Below are 22,193 nucleotides of genomic sequence, written 5' to 3' on the forward strand. Positions count from 1 at the left end.
TTCAAGTATGTGGTGATTGTTTTGAACTCTGTTGCTGTTGTAGTTATGTGCGCCTTGTGTTTGCAGCCACATGCTATCACCGGATGTACTGCACCATTTTTGTTTATCGGTGTCCATAGTAACTGATGGCGCAGGATGACATCATTGGTGGGCGCACTCCCCAGACGCAGTTTCACGTGGACTTAACATGAGACTTTAGCAATCCATCTTAAGAAGCACAGCAACAACCATGCAGCATTTCCTACAGATCTAGTATATATATATATATATATATATATATATATATACCATAACTACCTATCAGTAGTGGCCCTATACTGTTTTAAGTACAGTCTTTATTTTTCTTCAGCACTATTTCTTTTTTAATATTTCACCATTTTTTTATCACATTTTATATACCAGTACAGTATATCTAATAAAAGTTATTATTTATGGAATTGTTAGGGTTTTCCCCTTTGTCCCCATAATGCAGGGGTAATTTGCATTCACTCTAAAAATACACAATTGTGTGTACTGTATATGCAAAGCTGGGGCTAACACAAGAGATATTCTGTATGCAGGTCAATAAAAGTAGCATTCGCACATGGTTTAGACCATCAATTTCACACAATTATGCTCATGTTAATAACCATTATGCTCATGTTAATAACCATTTCAACATACAACAGTAGTACACTATGGGGTCAATCCATGTACCTGTGATGAACTTGCGGGTGCAAATCATTGCTGCAGCCGCATTTTATGGCAGCTGCGATTCATATAAGGCTCCGAACACTTTTGTGTGACGTGAGGCTGATTTCGGCCCCGAAGGGTGCAAATTCCGGTGCCGTTACCGGCAACCGCACATAACACCCTTTGCCCTGAATTGGATTGACCCCTTCATTACATAAGAATACATAGTGATGGAGCACCTGTTAGGCAGCCTGAAGAATCACCAGATCTCCTGAGCTGGTGCAGACTGGTGGAAAGGAGCTCCATCTGACAGTGACACGCGAGCGTCTCACACGCTCATGCGTCCTAGTCAGCAAGGCAGTGGGGAGTGGAAACTTTCTGAAGAAACTGCCAGACAGTAAGGCAGAGAAACGCGTCAAGGCAATTTGACAGATCATTATACCAGCAGGACTTTGGATAAAAGGTATCTACCACTCGGCGCCTCAGGTGCTTCCCACAACACGGACCTTACAACAGCAAAGGAGCCGCAGCATCTACCTTAAACTGCAGGGGAAAAACAGAGCTGAGAGGTGGGAATTACCTCCCTTAGAGGTGCGCTTGAACAACTGTCAGTACAGGCATGGTCGGAGGTAGAAGGAAGACAGCGTACAACCGTGTGCCTTCACCAGCATGGACGCTACCATCATTTACAGCTCCCGACTGAGGTCTAGTAAGAGCCGGCTTTCCATTCCATAAACACCACTATATTGTTACCATGTCTTCCTAAACACGTAAACTACCTCCTATAGCGGATATTTATCTGCTGAAGTGTGCAGTCTGCTGGTGCAGTTTTTCGGTCTGGGGACTGACAATACCGGGCACCTAGGTGTCTATGGACTGAGAAATATAATTCTCAGAACTGTGATTGACCCTGAGGGGTTTGCGATATAATACCCTGTGGATTACAAAAATTTACACCTGAGGCAAGAATATTGAAACTAAATCCTGTACTAAGCATTGATCACTATAGGACGGAGTTCTTATGATCATATTCAAGTTACAATTGTCCCTGCATGGTTACTATTGATCTGCCTAATAATATGTTTTTTTTAAATGTATAATTTTTAAATTATGTATTTTATGATTATTAAGTATGAATTAATTGTTATTAATTATTAAACATTAGTACCACTATTGCGCTCTCTTATCTTTTTTGGTCATTTGTAGTTTGGGAGTGGATTCCATGCCTGTTTCTGCTTCAGGGAGATGGGCAGGGTGAATTGGGACTGTGGGGGTCTATGGGGGAGACGCGGCAACATCTGGGAGCTGGCGAAGGGCGCCGGCAGGCTCACGTGCCCCGTTCTGTCGGATAGCTCGCAGTGGCGATTGGTGATTCTATTGCTCCATCTGTAGGTTATATTAGATGAGTCTGCTGCAGATTAGTTTATGTACACAAATACACAATTATGTGTACTGTATATGCAAAGTTGCAGCTATCACAAGATATTTGCAGGTCGACAAAAGTAGCATAAGGTATGCACTTGGCTTACACCAACAATTTTACACAGTTATGCCTACAGTATGTTTAGAACTACAGTATTTATTTTGTTTGCAAAATACACATTATATATTAATCTTCTATCAAATGTAAAATACTTTAGAATCAGAATTATTAATTCCCATCCCAAGTATGAGGTAAAAAAGAAACATTTCCTCAAAATCATAATATATGCATAAAATGCTGTATGCCCAAGAAATGAAAAGAGCACCAATCAGCATCATCAGCTCATTCACAAACATCCATTAGAAAGCAGTTTCCTTGTTCCGCTGGCCATTATCATCTGCCATTTACAGTATACCAGGCCTGCACCACCAGCAAAAAATATGTCTCTCTCAGGAGAATAAGCATTCGTGTCCCCGTCTGCCTGTTTTCACAAACTGCATGAGCACACACCTATGCTGTTTGTAGACCTCTGGAGCCACCCAAATGCAAAATGTATGCAAATGAATAACATTTATGTAATCTCTCTACTCATTGTAAACAATAAGAAGCTCTTATACACTGTGAATACAAACCCTGACAGTGAATATTAATACATTCAGAAACTTAAGAAACTGTACTATGTGGGTGGACATCTGCCTGATCCCATTATCTCAGGAGAGAAATGTATGCTTCTGTCATTTGTATTTTAAAAAACTTGAAGTATCTTCTTATTTATGAAGTTTTATAGGGGTAATTTTCCAGTCTGCTGTTTGTTAGTTTGCAATAGAGAACATCAGATAAAAGAACCTATATTTCAGAAACAGTCAAGCACAGAAACACAGAAAACAATAAGAGAACTTCTGACTGGGTCAATTACAGTATCATTCAGATGGTATCACCTTTAGTAGGCTAAGGGGGATATACAGTATACTGTAAGTAAGTAACACATATCATTTTGAGGGGGGATCACTATGATCCTGACTGTAGACATGAAATGAAGAGCTTCCTATACAGATGAAACACAATCTTATTCACCAGTACCAGGGCAGTATTCAATGAGGCCAATTTCCCATGTTTCATGGCGAATTTGTGCTGTTTTCCTGTTGGAAGGTAATTTTTTGTGTCAGAAAGTAAATCACCCTATTCAATGTGCACTTTTCGCTGTCTGCGAACAATGAATGACAGACAATTCGCTGTGGTTTTTCAATGGGTTTTTCAATGTGATTCGCCGTGAGTGTATTCAATGAGAAGATGGCGAATTGCTTTCTAAGTGATTTTCGCCGTGTGTCACCGTGCAGCAATCGCCATCTTTTCATGGTGAAGTGGAATGTGAACTTTTAAAATAAAGTTGTTGTTTTTTTATTTGGTGTAAAAAAATCAGGAACTTTATTCTGTGAAGGGGCATGCCATTTTTATTCATGTGCTTACAGCACATGAATATATATTTAATTTAAAATATATATATATATATTTTTTTACACATAACAGCCAGCAGGGGGCCGGGAGCCGAGAGCCGCTCATTACATATTCATATATTCACTGCTCCCGATCATTACATATGCACGATCGGGAGCAGTGCTAGCGACTCCTACCTGGTCTCCTGCCACAGTAGCTCTCCCGTGGGGGCAGCTTGTGCTGCCTGGGACCTGGGGAGCCCTCCTACCCCCCACATACATTCTGGGGCAGGCAGGGAGACTTCCATCTCCCTGCCTGCCACAGTCCCCTGGCTCCCTGCGGCATCTGCTGCAGGGGTTAAGATTCGCCGTCAGGGGCAGCGAGCCCCTGCGGCATTGAATACTGTGTCAGCGAGGGCTTGCAGCGAAGGCTCTAGCCCTCCAGAACACGGCGACTGTGCAGCGAATCCTAAACAGGATTCACTGCACATCGCAATTATAGTCATTAAATACTGTCCCCAGTGTAACAGAAGCCATAATGTCCAGCGGTGATACTGTACCTATCACCATCATTTGTGGCTTTTTTTTGCATCAGATCAAATGTATTGGGTTGATATACAGATGGAGCCTCCCTCATATAAATAAATAAGGGGCAGACTAGATGGGCCAAATGGTTCTTATCTGCCATCAAATTCTATGTTTCTATGTTTCTATGTTTCTCATCTTTGCATTCTCTCTAAACTGAGGTTTAGCCGCACCTGAGTTGATGCATGGACAGGTGCGTTGAATCACAACAACATACACAGCTGCTGTGTGTTTTAACTAGTACAATGAGACACACAAGCAGCATTGCCCTTAGACATGTAAAACCTATGCCATTGCTTGCTCCATCAACGAGGGCTACCACAAGGTGCTGGTTCACTGATGGCAGCCATTTTGTGAACCCATTTGATGCCGGAGTCTGACCTTCTACAGTACGTATGTCACTCACACTGTAGCTCGCTTCTCCTAATGTGAAGCATGAGCAGCATTGCCCTCATATAGTTAAAAGCTATGCCATAATTTGTTACATAGAGGCAGTGGTTCATGGGTGGCAGCCATTTTGTGAACCCGCTCTGTCCTGCTATGTACTTTGCCCATACTGTATGCTCACTTATACCATAGCCATGTGTTTTAAATAGAATAATGAGAAGCACATACAGTACAGCAGTGCCCAAATACAGTACAGTACTGTACATGCATAACCTATGCAACAGCATTTTCTGAGAAAAGGCCTATTTAACATATGGTACTGTACAAAAAAATCTAGTAAATAAGTTCTTGTGCTATAGTTTATTTCAATGGAGGCTTCACACATGTGCAATGGGGATTCTTGTGCAATAGTATTCTATTGGATACCTCACACATGCACAATGGTGATTTTATACAGCTACATCTGGTTGATGATTGCTGGTATTACACTCACTTGCAACGTGTGTGCCTCCCAGCAACTTCGTGCACCCAGGTAAGCTGCCACTCTGTGATTGGGACTAATGCCATGGACAGCATAGATTAGCAAGGCTCATCTGTAGAATTAAACACAAGCCAGCTGCAGTTGTACAGTATTTGTTTTGTGCTCACAAGACTATCGAAACATTTGTGACAGTCAGAAAGATTGGGCAGTTTGACTGTCGGAATTTAATCTTCCGACTGTCGGAAACATTTTGACAGTCAGAAATCCCGTGGATTAATGAAAACAGCTAGGGGTCATCAGAAACAGATTCAACAATGTACTGGCTGTTTTATTTATTTATTCGGGCTAAGGGAAAGAACTTGTATATGAGTTAAAAATGTATGAATTGCTCCTATGCTAACAGGGGAGGTAGAAGCTGCATATGCTGCCCTCTCTGTGGAAGATGGCCCATGCAGTTCCCTGGGGTGGTCATTTGGGATGTGATAAGATGGTGGAGAGAATAACCTCCCAGTTCTATTGGCCGGGTGTTTATGCTGAAGTCTCTCGGGTTTTGTGCTGCTTGTTCAGAGTGTCAAAAAACAGCGGTAAACCGACCACCTCCTGCACCAGTGATATCTCTCCCAATTGTAGGGGTCCATTTTGAAAAATGAGGGGTTGATTTAGTGGGTCCAATTGAACCACCTTCTAAAGGTTATAAATTCATCTTAGTTGTGTTGTGTTATGCCACAAGTTATCTGGAGGCCTTTCCCATTCATTCTGAGGAAGCTGCTGAGACTGTTGTTAGGCGGGTAAACGCGTCAATACACACACAGGCCGACCGGTGGAGAACCTGGCAGTATCCCAAATTACCTCCAGACAAGGCTACAATATCAGGAAGCAACAGCAGCTGGGAACGATTTGAGGAGAAATATACAGGGAGGAGCCCCGGACCTTCATAGGACCCATGCTGGGGTCCCATTAAAGCAGGTTAAAAAACCTAAACACCACTGATGAACACTGGTTACAATAAGCTTTTATTCTAAAGAAAGCAATTGGCACTTGCTGAGAGACTGAAAACTTGCTAAGGAGCAGTGAGTAAATGGACTTGGTTTCCAAATCAACTAACCAATTAATGTTGTGAGAGAACATTAATCCAAGCCTTTACTATAACCACATCTGCAATAACTTATCCATACTAATCAGTTGTGAGAGAACTGTTGGTATAACTTAATCCATACATGCCACTACTAACCCAGTTGTGAGAGAACTGTTGCTTTACATTAACCCATGCTGCAGAATTCTGCTTATATATTGAATACAGCCTTGCAAAAATGTATTGGTCAGAAATTCTTATTGTACTTTTTATTATATTAATTATTGTATTTTAATGTTGTCTGCAGGCCAGTTTATAATTATAGTATTGTAATTAAATAATTTTATTGATTAATAAATAAGACTTCTATAATCTCATTACAGCGCAGTCCATATTTATTCTTTTTTCCATTTGTGGGTTGTCACAGCCAAACAGATGTAACATGTGCAGAGAGAGTTAGATTTGTGTGAGTTATTTTGTTTCTGTGTATGGTAAACACTGGCTGCATTATTTGTACACTGCAATTTAGTTTTCAGTTTCAACACACCCCACACAAATGTAACTCTCTCTGCACATGTTACATCTGCCCCACCTGCAGTGCACATGGTTTTCCAAACAAATTTATACTGCAATCAGATCTGAATAAGGGCCTTTATGTCCAAATCAATGCAGGGAGTGTTGAAGTTGTTAAAAATAAAATCTGTCAGAACCTCAGTATATCACCCCAAAACTGAAGGCTTAGTGGAAAGGTTCAATCGTACATTAAAATCTATGTTAAAGAAGTGTATGGAGACAGAAAAAAGATGGGATGAGCTTCTACCCTATTTGTTGTTTGCAATCAGGAATGTACCTCAGGTTTCTACTGACTTTGCCCCATTTGAGCTTCTGTTTGGGGGGAAAGCACTTGGGGCTCTCAACCTATTGCATGAGGCATGGGAAGAACAGCCGATAAAGGGTGACATTTCCTTCAATATGTGATCCAGATTCCTAATCGCATGGACCTACTAGGTCAATTAGCCCGAGAGATTTTGGCAAATGCCCAGGAGGCTCAAAAACTTCTTTACACTGTAATTTCAAAGTCCAAACTAGGTGATAAAGTCCTTTTGCTGCTGCTTACTCAGGGTAGTAAACTACTGGCAAAGTGGCAGGGGCCGTTTTATTTGATTAGAAAGGTTGGGGATGTAAATTATGAGCTCTCTCAACATGACTCCCACAGAGGTATGCAGATCTACCATGTTAATTTGTTGAAAGCAAAGTTGGACCAAGAGGTTTTTTTGTAGACCCTGCTATAGGTCATACTGACCTTGGTCCACAGGTTCCCCAATTGGAAGGGGTTTCTTCTCCCCTTGAACTTCTAGGTCCAGACAATTTAAAACCTCCCTTTGGGAACCTTCTTAAAGAGTTCTCAGATGTTATTTAAGATAAACCAGGGAGAAACAATTTAGTCTTACATGGCATCATAACCCCACCAGGCATAGTTGTTAGTTAGACAAAGACCTCATAGACTTCCAAAGGGGAAACAAGCACAAATAATCAAGGAAGTACAAGAGATGTTCAAGATAGGGGTAATTGAGGAGTCATTTAGCAACTGGTGTAGCCCTATTGTATTGGTCCTGAAGCCAGATGGTTTTGCGCAGACTTTTGAAAAATTAATGCGATTTGCCTACCCCATGCCAAGGGTTGATGATCTGCTTGATAGATTAGGTTCAGCTACATATATTTCAACCCTTGATCTTAGAAAGGGGTATTTGCAGATTGAGTTGACAGAGGAAGCTAAGAAGAAGTCTGCTTTCTGCACTCCGTTAGGCCTCTTTCAATTCAAAACAATGCCCTTCAGCTTGCATGGTGCCCCAGGCTCTTTTCAGAGGTTAATGGACTTTGTGCTTTTTCCTCATAAAAATTATGCTGTAGCCTAATTGGACAATATTGTCATAAATAGTCAGCACTACAATGCTCATATTAACAGGCTTAAAGCTGTTCTTCACTCTTTGCGCAAAGCAGGTTTAACTGCTAATTTAAAGAAATGTGTTCTGGGTAAAAATGAAACTAAATACTTTGGCTATGTAGTGGCCAATGGTTGTCTGAAGCCTCTTGTGAGTAAGGTTGACTTAGTTTTCTACCTTAGCAGCTCCGTTAACAGATCGTTAAAAAAATTCTGCCCCAAATAAACTTGAGTGGTCTAAAGCCCCGTACACACGGGGGAGATATATTGCTCAGCCATATATGTCTGAGCAATATATGGCTGAGCAATATATTGCTCAGTTTCTCCTTTTCATCAGCGACCAGAGATGGTCGCTGATGAAAAAGAAACTGCCTGGTGGAGCCCGGCAGTGGTAATCAGTTGGTCGCAGGAGCATGTTCCTGCGACCAGCAATCACTACAGGGGTAAAAACGGGAATGCGCACCCGGCGATAGATCGCCGGTGCACACTCCCATCGTGGGCAATATAGTCGCTTAGCGACCATATTTCCCGCGATATTGTACAAAATCGCCCCCGTGTGTACACAGCTTAAGGAGTGTCAGTTTGCATTCTCCAACATTAAAGAGCTTTAGTGAAAAAGACCAGTTTTAAGGTTTCCAGATTTTGCAAAGTCGTTTTTGGAACAGATGCTTCAGATGTAGGTTTGGGGGCAGTTTTGTTTCAGAGTTTAATGGCATTGAACACCTTATTCTGTATTTTAGTAAACAATTGTTTCCATAGGAGTCTGTAGTAGAAAAAGAATGCCTTGCTATAAAATTGGCTCTTGAGGCTTTAAGGTATTATCTTTGTGGGGTCAAGTTTACCGTGCTTACAGATCATGCACTGTTAAAATAGTGGCATTCTATGAAAGATTCTAATGCAAGACTGACAAGGTGGTACCTGGCTCTCCAGCTTTTTTCTTTTAAAGTCCGGCATCGTCTGCGACATCTACATATCAATGCTGATTTTTTTGTCCCGAACAGGATTGCAAAGCTGGGCTTCCACCACAAGCGATCTAGGTTTGCCTTTTAACAGGGGAGTTATGTGGCAAAGTTGGTCTCTCCGAGAGTTTGAGGATAGGGTTAATCACTTGCAGCTCAGGTAGGAACCACACCCTTTCCTTAATTAAGACCAGCTAAGGTATAAAAACCAGGCCAGGTGAGTTAGTAGACTGCACCTTTAGCAGATCTCTCTGTCCTGGAGGAATCTGCACACTGTGTATACTCTGCCTGTTTACACTGCTACCTTCAAGGAAGCTGAACTGTATATTTGAACTGTTAATGGTATCATTTGTAAGAGGCTATTACACTGGCTATGCTTGTCAGCTGGAAATAAAGCTTAAGGGGCATACACACGTAGAGATCTGTGCTAAGCAATTTTGCTAAGCTATTTTGCTAAGCAATTTTGCTTAAGCAAAAAAAGGCAGGGTAGTCGTTCAGAATGAGAGATTGCGATCAGTATCTCTCATTCTGTACACACAGACAGATTTGCAGTAATTTGCTAAGCAATTTGACTAGATTGTGACTGCATGCACTGACTTAGTTAGCAAGAGATATTTAATCTCTCGGAGCATACACACAGAGAGATCTGTGCTTACTTTCTAAGCAATGTAGTCAGATTGCTTAGAAAATAGCACAAATTTGCTCCGTGTGTACACCCCTTTCCTTGTTTGCAATACCTCTGCCTCCCATTGCTCATTTAAAACTTACCCACTACACAAATGACTGCACCTCAGCTGAGCAGTCAGTGAAAATCATCAAATTTTCAGACAACACCACTATCATTGGCCTAATAAAGGATGGTGACGAGACGGCGTTAAGGCGTGTAGTGGAGAAGCAGCAACAACCTTGATCTAAACCCCACCAAAACAGGAACCCCACCACTCGACTACAGGAAAAAACTAAATAGCCAACACAGTGGTGTCACGGGTTGAATCCTTCAAATTCCTAGGAACAACCATGTCCAGCGACCTAAGATGGGGATTAAACATATCCACAAATATCAAAAAGGCCCAACAGCGCCTGTTCTTCCTGAGGCAACTCGGAAATTCAACATCCCACAGGAGCTGCTGTGCGTATTCTACACCGCCATTGTGGAGTCTGTCTTATGTTCCTCAATCACAATCTGGTACGGTGGCGCAAGTGAGAATGACAAACAAAAACTGCAGAGGGTAGTGAAGAATGCAGAAAGGATCATAGGGACCAACCTCCCCCCGATAAGGGATCTGTTCTCATCCAAGGTAAAGAAACGCACTGAGAAGATCGCGAAGGATAAGCTGCATCCCGGTCACAACCTGTTCAACATCCTACCATCCGGAAGATGGTTCAGGTCTCTCCCCGCCAAAATGTCCAGATCCGCAAGCTTCTTTCCGTTAGCCGTCCATCACCTTAACAATCCAATCAAAGCGAATGCAATCCCAATATCAACAGCCAAACAACATGTCCCTACTTGGCGACCTGACCACCATAGTCGTAGCTAGAAATGGAATGCATGTAATGTCTTAATGTAATATATGTAATGTCTCCCCCCCCCTTTACCCCTGTTTGATTCTGCAATGTAATCCACAAAAAATGCCTAGTTTGCGCAAGCATACATGGCCAATACAGTTGATTCTATTCTATTCTACATCCAGGAATGTAGAAGATGAATAGTAATGTGTTTAATTGACTGAATAATAGGACTTCCCTTTAGCACAGTAACCTCTTCAAGTATATCTATAGTGTCCACCGTCAATAAACTTCAGCAATTACAATCAGTGACGAACAGTATCACACTGACATCTCTAAAAAGATGTTGGTTATTCACAGTTGTGATGTAAAATTACAGACAGTTGCAGCTGTGCTTGCAATTGTATCAACGACTTATTTGGGGATTGTAAGAATTAACATGAAGCAACTTTCACTGTTTAAACTGTAACTGCACAGCAGGTTTATACTAAGAGCAGATGGTTTTTTCTCTCCTGCTGAAAAACATCTGCAAGGGAACATTTAAACATGTTCTACCAAATGTAAATTATTCACAAAACCTATAATTCCAGTGTATACTAAAATATGTAAGCATTGTTTCTGTGGTACAATAATGTTCTGGGACACTAACCTATTTACAGTATCTGCACTTTAATCTTTTTGCTTCAAACAGGCCTTTTATCAATAAGAGTAAGCAATAGATAATATGAAAAGGAGAATGCACCGGCCTGCTCTCCCTATTACAGATGAATTTGGCCTTATCCTTGCTGGCGATCCGCCAGCAACACGGCGCCGCTATCTGACTGAGACGCGCGTGCGTCCCCCACACACGCATTACTGTCCGCCTCCCGCTCGAGGGGGCAGGGGGGGACCCGAGGAGGATGCGGGGGGTGCGGTCGCCCGGTGTGGGCACCGGGCGACCGAGGGCAGCACCGTCGGAAGGGGACACGCGCGCACCTCGTGCGCACGCGTCCCCTTCCGGCATACAGATGGCGGCGGGGCAGGGGATGGCGATGGCGACGCCATCGCCATCCCCTGCAAAGATGAATCCCGCTACATCTGTACTTAAGTGAGAAGATAAAATTACAATGGGGCCAATTCATGATCACTCGCAGTGATACGAATTCAGCTCCAGACTCGATGTTCAGGGTTTGCGCATTTCTGCCTACAGTATGTGCAAACCCCACCAGTGAACGGCTGTGGCAAGTTACAAACTCGCCGGCCGTAAGCAACGGCTAGGGAGGGAGAGCTGGCGGCGGTGATGGCGCTGGACTATGGGAATGCCCGGTGTTTTATGGGCATCCCCATGAAAACGCTGGGTGTTCTAATGAGTACATGGGAAGGCCATTGGCCTGCTGGGGGTGGTACATTGGCCTGGTGGGGGCGGTACATTGGCCTGGTGGTGGCGGGCGTCTGACATCACAAGACTTCAGCCACCCGTCCCGTCTTTGTCTCAGCTCTTGCAAAAAAAGTCAGTTGAAGCTGACTTTTATTTGCATCGGCAGGACAAATCATTTCATGGCCCCCGACCATCGAATGATTTCTCCTGCTAGCGGCTCATGTGAGGGGATGTGTTCTCATACATGTTTCAGAGGAGATTCTGCGTGGGGGGGGGGTGTATATTCGAAGCAAGTAAGTTGCGATGTAGGCTTACTGAGCCAACTTGAATGAGGGACAATATCTACTTGGATCAGATGTTGAAATTGCATAGCTTCTTGCACACAATATATAGAGATCTTGAGAATGCATAGAACAAAATGTTATTTTTAGTTGGTTTTATAAGTAATCAAAATGAAATTGTTTCTTAAGTGCATGAGTGCTGTGGATTTTCTTCAAAAGTGTATGTGCTATGGTTCAGAAATTGATTCTCTTACTAAATGAGAGCGTAATAACCCACACAAGGAGGTCAGAATATATTGGTGCCGACTGAGGTTTGATCAAACTGATCAAACTGTGAACTGAGAATCTCATTTTATGCACAGAATAGCCCAGTTTGCATAATTGTGACATTTCTGTATTTCTTTGATCCAGCATTTAAGTACTGCATACTGTAGTATGTATTTGACTAGTACTGATTTATAGCACATTATTCCATTTGAATGTATTTAATGCAACAGGATTTTAGCAGACATTTTTTATGGCTTTCTTTATCTCCAATAAAAGTATTAACATCTCAACTGACAAGAGATTCCCCAAAAATATCAATATTGAATAATGAGTTAATTAGGTTAATTAGGTAAAAAATAAAAATAAAAAATAATATATATATATATATATATATATATATCATGCATTATTTTTTTTTTAGTAGGTTTCTAGTAACATCCTGTGGGTATATCTGGTAGACTTTTACTGTATTATACCCTCACCCTTTGCCAACAACCGTCTAGATACCTCTGCAGTAATTGGCTCATCAGACTAGCCAATAGCACTCCCATTGACATTTGGCTCGTCGATTGATCAGCAGTTGAATGTTTGCAATGTTTAGTAAGTTAATATTTCAAAAAGGGATTGTTTACACATACATATGTCCTAATGCACAAATACCAGTGATAAAAACAATTATAATAAACATAAATATAAATTAAGTATAAATTAATTATAAAATACAAAAAAATATATATTTATATTTATGTGTGCAAAGTTCTAAAGTTATATGCACATTATGCTGCTTTGTTATTTCTTATTTTAAAAATAGAAAACGTTTTTTTTTTTTACCTTATTTTACAGCTTTTATAACTTTAAAAAACTTCTAGGAGACTGCAGAGGGTATCTTGCTGAGGTGCTGCTGTATTTAAACACCAAAAAAAGATATATTTTGCCTTTTCTAACTTTAGATTAGAATCGTGTGTTCCAGAAAACTGGCAACATTAGCAAAGCATGCCACTCGTTGTCAGTGAACTGTACATAATTAACTCAACAAAAGTAGAGAATAAAATATCAAATATAAATTTATAGGAGTATAGGTTTATCGGGTATATACTGTAGTATATGGATATTTTTTTCAAAAAAAATAATAATAGACAATATACAATATATACTCGAGTATAAGCCTACTTTTTCAGAACATTTTTTATGCTGAAAAAGCCCCCCTCGGCTTATACTCGAGTGAGGGTCCCACTTGAGTCTATAAGTTTTCCCAGTTTTTTGTTGTAAAATTAGGTGCCTCGGCTTATATTCGGGTCGACTTATACTCGAGTATATACGGTAATTAATTAATTATGACAACTAAGTAAAGAAATAATAATGTGGGTATCAAAAAATAAAAAATATAAATATAAACGTGATGAAAATAATATTAATAGTAAAATATAAATAAATATGAGAAAAAGATATATAGTAATAATAATAATAATAATAATAATAATAATAACAACAACAATAATAATACAATACATGTAAATATAAATGAAGTATGACAATGGGCCTTATTCTGGTCTGTGCGGCCAGAGTCGAATATGCGGCCAGGACGATGCGCCCTAAACCCCGCCTTCCGTACGGATCGCTCACTCCATCCGAATGCGGTAAGCCGCTGACCGCACGGAGCACGAGTGGATTTCTCATGTATACACCTCCTACATCTCAGGGAACCTCCCCCATCATTCGATGGTCGCATACCATCGAATGCAGGACCGAGTGGTCAGGCAGCTCCCGCGAGTTCAGACCACTCGGGCATTTCTCAGTGCAAAAGCAGGGATCTGGGTGGGCAGCTGACATCCAGCAATGTCATATGTCCGCCCCCTACACGTGCGTCACGGCCGCATTACCATATGTACGTCCAGCGTTTTCATGGGAACGCCCATGAAACGCGGGGCGTATGCATATGTTAATGAGGCCAAACAGCCCTTCACGCCCCTCTCCTCCCCCTGTTCGTAGTGTAAACAATTCATGTGGAATTTGGACGTATGTCCCTTTCGCACATGCGCAGATATGCCTCTGCACATGCGCAAACACAAAACATCGGCGGAACGAACGTACGCGGACATATCCGCGCCAACCAGAATAAGGGCCAATGTTATAAATATAAATATAAATAAATTATGACAATGTAATAAATGTCAATAGAAATATAAATTAAGTATGACAATTAACGGCGCAGCAATAGCTTCCGAGGACCCTGCGGCACCCAAACTTACATAGCGGCACCTACTTTTTTAATAAATAAATAAATATATATATATATTTGGTACTCCTGTAGTTTCACGGTGCCAGCATGGCGCCGTGCGTCTGAGTCCCCTTGCGGGGCTCGCTTCGCTCGCCCACGCTGCGGGCTCGGTGGCTCGCTACGCTTGCCACGCTATTTAAAATCAACTCCATGCCAACATGGATAGTGGGGGTATCAACTATCCATGTTGGCATGGAGTTAAGTTACTTTTTTCACATATTTTGTGGCGAGCGTAGAACCCGTAAGTAGCACGGCACCATGCTGGCGCCGTGAAACTACAGAAGTACCATATATTTATATATATATATATATATATATATACTTAATCCAATTAACAGGCTAAATGAGGAGGGCTCCTTCTGTACATACATCAACTTATTTTTGTATCCCACCAGTGAGACAACTCCCTCTACCACCTCCACCATGATATCTAAAAAAAATAATCTGTGTAGGACGGTGAGTGAAAGTGAAGGACAAACCATAAATATTAGTATTCAAGTGAATAACAAAATCATTAACTGAAGGTGTGTCGCTGTGCCAAACAAAAAACAGGTAATCGATATAGCGACAGTAGAGGACCAGGCTTGACATGTACTGTATCTGCTATCCCAGATGTATTTCTGTTCAAAATGTCCAATGTACAGTAGATATTTGCAAAACTAGGTGCAAACCTGGTCCCCATCACTGTACTGAGGACCTGTAGGTAGTGACAGTGATCAAACAGAAAATAATTGTGTGACAAGATGAAGGCAATAGACGCCAAAATAAATTCTTGCTTCTCCTCCAAAATACCCCATCAGTCATTTCCTGACGCGTCTAATCCTTTCTGATGGGGATAGTGGTATACAGTGCTTGGACGTCACAATTTAATATTCTGGATCCCACTCCAGACCCTCTACCATTTGAATTAACTTTGTGGTGTCTCAGATGTAGGATATACTGTACTATGACAAGTTAGAAATTAAACCCCCCAATCCCAGAAATAATGGGTCATCCCAGTGGATTGTGAAGCGTTTTGTGTATTTTTGGAAGGTGACAGAAAAAATGTGGGTGACTGGGTTGAAGGTGTAGAGTAAGTAAAACTCATTGCGAGTGATGATGATGTTCCCTAAGGGCTGTGGTTAAAAGAGCTTTATGTTTTCCTTGATACTCAGTGGTGGGATCAGACCTCAATGTTTTATAAAAGTCTCATCAGTCAACTGGCATTTGGCTTCCCTCACATAGTCCTCTGTGTCCTGCACTACCACCCCCTCTGCAGGTTTTATTGTAAGGGAGGGGTTGTTTAACATTTTTTTGAGGGCCTGTATCTCCTCTACACATAGATTATAAATGCAAGGATGTGTTTTCTGTACCCACACTTCATCTGCTTATTCCAAGACAATATCTGCATCTTGTATGCTCATTGCATTGTTTTTAACTGCAAATAATATTTGTCTACAGAGCCCTCTCACAAACCTATTTAGTTCAATGAAGAGCTCAAAAAAGTTAGGTGAAGTGGTTGGGGAAAACTTCATATCCCTGGAGAGTATGGCTTCCTCAGTCTCAGTTAACTTTCTAGATGATAAATTAAAAACACCTTGAAGATTTATTGATACCTTTGTTTTTTTTTGCATATTTCTTCCCTCCCCACCTCCCTCTCGGTCTGCATCTCTTGCCCTTTTTGGGGTTCTGGCGAGTGGTTCATATCGATTTTCTGTCTAAAAAAGACCTCTGTTGTCAGGGTTCCCCCTGGTTACTGTTCCTCATTTGATACGACTGTCTCTACTTCTGCCTCGACTGGGGAGAGGTTTTGACATTATGGCCTTTGGGGGATTCTCTCCAATTCCCCCTGGTGTGATTTAATTTAGTAATTTTATTACTACTGTATATGTTCTTTTTTCTCATATCCTTTTCTCATATTACAAATTCATTCCAAATCTCTGTTCAAGTGTTCAATTTGTTGTGAAACTGCAAGTCCCATCATGCCTTGCCACAGTGTTGCTATTAAAGAATGCTAAAATGATGGCAAGGCATGCTGGGATGTGTAGTTTCACAACAGCTGAAGGGCCACAGTTTGGACATGCCTGCTTTAAACCATTCACCTTTGTATCAAATACCTGATACAAAATCATGTACTATGCAGTCTGTTATTTCAAATTGTTTTAAATTGATTAGAAAGATTACATTATTCAGTTAAGAGCTCATTAAATGATAATATATAACTCTAAATGGCTGTATAAATGAAGCTGAAACACACAATGTAGAATATCTAACATAAAACTAATTTCACCATTTAAATTAGAAAAAAAAAGAGATATGTAGTATGGTGTAAGATTCTGAAGCTGACAAGACTTCAGTGAGACTTTTGACTGTCTGTTAATACCCTGTTTGTTGTATAACTGTCTCCTTTTGTAAAGCGCAAAGGAATATGCTGCGCTATATAAGAAACTGTTAATAAATAATAAATAACAGTTACATTTAAAGTGGCAATATTTTGTACAAAAAAACTGACCTGTTTTTGCCCTACCAAATAGTGCTGCTTTAAATTTGACAGTTTAGAGACTCACACTTTATTTTTGGTACGTAATATCTACATTAAAATTATTAATTATATTTTATATTTATCGTTCAATACAACTGATTGAAAAATATGCAATAATATTGCAATAATATTCCTAGATCCAACAGTTTTCTCAAAAGGTTTATTAGCCCTAACTTAACAAAGATGCTATAAATAGCTCTTAGGAAATCTAATTAGGAAATGTAATTTAAATTATTTTAAAATAAATACATATCAAAAGGTATAAATCTACAAGAAAAAAAAAACATATACATACTTTAATAGTAATCATCATTATACACAATTATACACAATTTATTTTGCTATGTTTATAATATTTATAATATTCATCTAATCATAATTTTATTTAATTTTATTTTTATATTTTTATTGTTGATTGATCCTTAAATGTCATCTCAGTATTATGGTGTTATTGGTAATTGTTAATTTTATGTATACCTAAATATTGAATTGTAACAATAAAAGCTAAACATTATAAACTACTGCACAATTTTATTCAGCTCCAGTTTTGTTTAAAAATGTAAATCTTAGTTAAACTTATAGATGCAAAAGACCTATGCTTAATCGTTTTGGGGAGCAGTTTCCATATAATTTTATAGGTAGAATAAATGAAATTCCTAATATACTATAAAACGTTGATCTCTATTTTGCACTGTACAATGTTTCTAGTTTGCATGTACAGTATGACCTAAACTTTCTGCCCTCCTCGGGGAGGGATTACTTGGAATGTCTGGGGCAGTGCAAACTTTAGGGCCACACCACCACACCAAGAACTTATATACAATAACCCACATGGGCAGCAGTGTCCTGCAATCTGTTAAAGAAAAATCCCCCAAAAATTTACAGTGATAAACGGTGTAAAATAAATACTATAGAGTCATGAAAAAATCTCTAGCGTTTCAGATGGAAACAAAAAACTTTTCCTGCCCAGCCGAAAGGCTGTCACAAGGAAGTGATGTAAAAATAATAAAAGTGGGACTACTACTATTTAATGGACCATACTTTTGCACATGTGGGTGACTATTCCCTCAATGATTTTCAGGGTACTTGTTTCCTAGCACGGCCACAAAGATCATGATCGTGGGCATCGTGAGGAAAAATCGGGGGCATCGCGGCCATCGCATGCACTAAAAAATCGGGTGCGATGCCCGCGATTTCCCCATAGGGAACAATGTTAAATGCCTCAATTTAGTCACGATGCCCCCGATTTCCCATAGGAAACAATGTTAAATGGGTAAATTTACCCAAATCATCATAGGGAACAATGGTAAATGGCCCAGAAACCCCCAAAACACCCCTGAACAGTGAAATGTCCCCCCAAAAGTCTTTTACACCACCCCACGATCAACGTGAACCCGAAGCGTGGCGAGCGCAGCAAGCCCACGAGGGGCGGCGGTACGCGTCCTCCGACCTTTTCATATCCCCACTATCCACGTCGGCGTGGAGTTGAGAATAGAATAGTGTGGCAAGCGCAGCGAGCCACCGAGCCCGAAGCGTGGCGAGCGGACGCGGATACCTGTGAAGCCCGCGAAGGGAAGCGTTTACCTGTGAAGGTATCCGCGTCCGCTCGCCACGCTTCGGGCTCGGTGGCTCGCTGCGCTCGCCACACTATTCTATTCTCAACTCCACGCCGATGTGGATAGTGGGGGTATGAAAAGGTCGGAGGACGCATACCGCCGCCCCCCGCGGGCTCGCTGCGCTCGCCACGCTTCGGGTTCATGTTGATCGTGGGGTGGCGTAAAAGACTTTTGGGGGGACATTTCACTGTTCAGGGGTGTTTTGGGGGGTTTCTGGGCCATTTACCATTGTTCCCTATGATGATTTGGGTAAATTGACCCATTTAACATTGTTTCCTATGGGAAATCGGGGGCATCGCGGCTAAATTGAGGCATTTAACATTGTTCCCTATGGGGAAATCGCGGGCATCGCGTCTGGACCATTTAAGCCTTTTTTAGCCGCATACGACGCGACCGACCCGATTTTGACTGTTTTCAATGCATTTCAATGGGAAAATCGGGGGCATCACGTCGGTCGCGTCGTATACCACTAAAAATGACACCCGATGCCCGCGATTGTGGCCGTGCTAGGAAACAAGTACCATTTTCAGACACTCCATGCTTTCTTGATGCAAGTATTTTGGCCAGAAGACCAAGGTAGCTTGTCAGATGTTGGACGGCCCACCTATATCTATCCAGGACAGAACTGCAGTTGATCTTAGCCAAAAGACCAAGAACCAATGAAAGATTCTTTTCTTACTAAATAGTTTACATTGGTACACCACAATGTGTGTGTGTGTGTGTGTGTGTGTGTGTCTGTGTGTGTGTGTGTGTGTGTGTGTGTGTGTTTTCCATGAAGTTTATGTGAAGATATGTTTTTAAATCTGATTGGATTAAAGCAATGACATGAATTAATATTTGACCAATGCCAGTATTTGTAAACTATATATAATATAAGATATTCATAATGGGATTATAAAGATAAGCCCTTACTATGTATAATTATTGGAGTATTTATTATAAATTGTAATCTTTTTATACATGTAAATATTTCATAATTACTGCAAGTATTTTAAAATTTAAAGTAAGCTTCAATTATAAAGGAGATGAGTTCCATTCTGTAGCTGTAATTAAAAAGAGCTATATATACTGAAGCTGTGTACTGATTTGCACTTGACTAGAGTGGTTGTGTATAAATATCTCACTAACATTACCAAGCACAAATTACCTCTGAAGAAATTATCAGTGGGATAAAGAAATGCATCAGTAAACACGTTTACAAATTTTTCGACTGCTACAATGATTCATGTATTCTGTTCATGCATGCATGCATACATACATACATACATACATACATACATACATACATACATGTATTTTATCTTTCTGTACATAGAACTCTGACATTATCTTGCATCATAAAATTTACTTGTGCAGCTAACATTTAATATTATTTACTGAGATTAATTATTTGTAAAGTTTTATGTAAAAATAGCCAAAAATATGTGCAAACAGAGTTTTCCCCATACATTGTGTGACTTTATCTTAAGGAATATTAGCTACAGTGATGTTTGGAGGTTATGCATATAAGCACACTCTTTGTACATTTTGTTTTCATAATTATTTTGAGCAGCTGACTGTAGAACTGATCAATAGACGTGTCGCACAGTATATAACTTTAGGGACTAAAAGAGAAAATACCTAATCACTTTTTTAAGCCAATTAATGTCACCAGTGTGCTATTACAATTAAAATATTTTATAACAAATGTAGGAAAATAATGTGAAAGAGTTTGTTTTATATACTGTTTATTACAGTTTAATTTTTAAAGGTTCATTTTAACCACGTTGACCTAAATGCACGTTAACATATTGGATAAAATAATTACTGTACTGTATTGACATACTGACTGTTAACCTTTAGAACCTGTAGAAATTCTGACATTCTAGAATAGATATACGGTACATACTGTCATACCTGAAACTGTTCACTATTGACCAGATACCATTGGCTTATTTTTAATCATGGTGTCATTACTACTGTAGAAAAGATGCTGCCTGGGTGTCAAATAGAAATAGAGGACTTAGTAAGTGGGCTATGGACTGTAGGTCTAGCACAAGACAGGAAGAATGCATATAGACATAGCCACATTCATCTATCCTACAGCATAGTACAGGTAACTAATGCACCACTAGTCCACACTGCCTGCTGTAACCGAGGCCTGTTAGCTATTTCACTCCTGGTGCAACTGATTGGCAGTGTATACAAGAAACTACACTACAGTACTGCATATGTGCGTCACATGCTAACGTATGTAAAGCATCACATTAACCACTACTATATAATACAGTATGTTGGAGTCGTTAATTATCAGTATAAGTATTAAGTGATCCTGGAGCCCGGAATTATTTTGTAAGGAAGCCAGTAAATGGCGCTAAGGGCTACGCTTGGGGTTTGACAATGTACACACTACTGTTGTATTAAAAAACTGTATTTACACTAATGTGCAATCAGCCACTTATCAGGCATTTGTACAGTATATACAGAATATTACCTGTACAGTACATACACACTGTATTCTGTAGTGCCATATATAGCAACGACTATTCAGCACTACAATGTAGTTTTCATTAGTGGAGCAATCACCACCCAGCAGTGAAGCAGTGTAATTACATACATTAGTTCCTCTTATGTCATAGTCTGCCTTAGTTTGCCTTAGTGCGCCTTGTCCTGCCATTTTTATGGTATGACTAGGAAACCTGGATGGCGTGACTAAAGCAACAATGAGCATACCTACATCTGTAGATTACAATTGTCATAAAATTCATAAATAAATTATGAACTCTGCAAAAATATAATACGACTTACTGTCTATGTGGGAATGTGTGTTGGCATTTGGGACATCATAGAGAACAATGTAATAGCAAGAATGTGAGCAATGGCATCAAGGACAAAGAGAGTATTATGTTAATGACAATGTGCGGGCTTCAATTTCTGCTTTTATATAGTTCAATAGATTTTACATGATTTCCATAAAATGCTTTATTATTAAAGTGAAATGTACCACTTCAAAAAATATAAGCGACTAATAAATTAAAATCTGATGTTTTCCCAAAATAATTTATAAACACAAGTATCAGAGTATGGGGATGTCTTGTGAACTCTGAACCTGTGTTCTCTCTCTCTTGGTACTGCTGACTCGTGGAATTCTGGCACATACAGATGTAGCGCCCCTCATGCTTGCCTGCCTTTCTCCACATGGCTTACATTGGATTGTATGGATGGACATGAAAATAAATATCATAGTTTGCAGTATTTTTAAATAACTGCATGGGATGCCTAAACCAAAACCACTGCCCATGCCTGGTCTCACAATCATTTGCTTCAAGCGGGCTTACTAGTTTCCTAAAATGTTAAACTGTAGTTCAGGATTTACTGAATTTGTTTACATGCAAATTTATTGTATTTATTTTAAACATTATTTTCTATTGTCA

This window comes from Crinia signifera, chromosome 8 (genome assembly GCF_055691185.1).
Source record: "Crinia signifera chromosome 8, ASM5569118v1, whole genome shotgun sequence".
In the NCBI taxonomy this organism is placed as follows: Eukaryota; Metazoa; Chordata; class Amphibia; order Anura; family Myobatrachidae; genus Crinia; species Crinia signifera.